Source organism: Mandrillus leucophaeus, unplaced genomic scaffold (genome assembly GCF_000951045.1).
Source record: "Mandrillus leucophaeus isolate KB7577 unplaced genomic scaffold, Mleu.le_1.0 Scaffold13, whole genome shotgun sequence".
In the NCBI taxonomy this organism is placed as follows: Eukaryota; Metazoa; Chordata; class Mammalia; order Primates; family Cercopithecidae; genus Mandrillus; species Mandrillus leucophaeus.
The window spans coordinates 4824670-4826376 of record NW_012101254.1 but is presented as its reverse complement, the minus strand read 5'-3'; positions in this window follow the sequence as shown (position 1 = coordinate 4826376).

Genomic DNA, 1707 nt, shown 5'->3' with positions numbered 1-1707 from the left:
ACGGAGTCTCGCTCTGTCTCCCAGACTGCAGTGCAGTGGCATAATCTCAGCTCACTGCAAGCTCCGCCTCCCAGGTTCACGCCATTCTCCTGCCTCAGCTTCCCGAGTAGCTGGGACTACAGGCGCACACCGCCACGCCCGGCTAATTTTTTGTATTTTTAGTAGAGACGGGGTTTCACCATGTTACCCAGGATGATCTCGATCTCCTGACCTCGTGATCCGCCTGCTTCGGCCTCCCAAAGTGCTGAGATTACAGGCGTGAGCCACCACACCCGGCCTATTAGCAGTTCTTTCGTGGACTTGAAAATAATATGCATAACTCACTATGAAACTTCCTTTTGTTTTCCTAAGCCTCCAGCAGATTTCTGGATTCCTCTGGTTATTTGTATCCAATCCACACTTCAGTTTTAGTGCAGGGCAGCTTGATGGGTAGCCTGACTTACTACAACGGATAATATTACTAGGCAGATAGTGTTGCTGAGCTCATGCCTGCTATGTTGCCAGTCCATTCACAAAATGCCACCACCATAGATAGGGTGGATTGTTTCCCACAGAGCCAGGCACGCCTGCCCTACCCTATTTCAGAATGACCCAGTGTCAGTTACACAGGCATTTGTTTTGTTTTAAAGAGACAGGGTCTTTCCCTGTTGCCCAGGCTGGAGTGAAGTGGTTCGTGATCGTAGCTCACCGCAGCCTCAAACTCCTGGGCTCAATGATCCTCACACCACCGCCTCCTGAGTATTTGGGACTACAGGTGCACGCCACCATGCCCGGCTACATTTTTTTTACATTTTTTGTAAAGATGGCTTCTCACTATGTTGCCTAGGCTGGTCCCACTGATTATAGGTTCATTGATTCATATAATCAGTAAACTCCAGGTCTCTAGTGATCCTCCACCTCGGGTTCCCAAAGTGTTGGGATATTACAGGCGTGAGCCACATGCCCAGCCCTACGCAGACATTTCAGTAGTTCAATGACCTCTGAGCATTTTGCTGTCTTACCTCACCTAAAGGAGTTTGAATTTAAGTGGACACTTAGAGTGATCTAAGTTGTTGAGGGGAGAAAGGGCCTTGTTTTTCCCTATGAGGGCCTTGCTTTTCCCTATGTGCCCCTTTTATACTGGACAGTTTTGACAGTCTACTTGAGGTATAAGAAGGAATTTGGAGGGAGTGTCCACTGTTCAGGGTATGAGTGAATATTTAGTAAATATTGTCTATTCTGCCTATTAATACAAATGTTGACTTTGAATGTGTTGTTGGATGTGCCTTGATGTAACTTTTTTCTGTGTTAGCGCATCACTTACTAATTTTTGAGTAGACTTTTTGTTTGTTTGTTTGAGACAGAGTTTTGCTCTTGTTCCCCAGGCTGGAGTGCAATGGCACAATCTCGGCTCACTGCAACCTCCACTTCCCAGGTTCAAGTGATTCTCCAGCCTCAGCCTCCCAAGTAGCTGGAACTACAGGTGCCCGCCACCATGCCCAGCTAAATTTTTTGTATTTTTAGTGGAGGGGCGGTTTCACCATGTTGGCTAGGCTGGTCTCAAACTCCTGACCTCAGGTGATCCACCCGCCTCGCCCTCTCAAAGTGCTGAGATTACAGGCGTGAGCCACTATGACTGGCCTGAATAGACTGTTTTTAAAGCAGTTTTAGGTGCACATCAAAATTGAGTGTTTCCATGTATTTCCTCCCCAACCCGCCCCTGCCCCC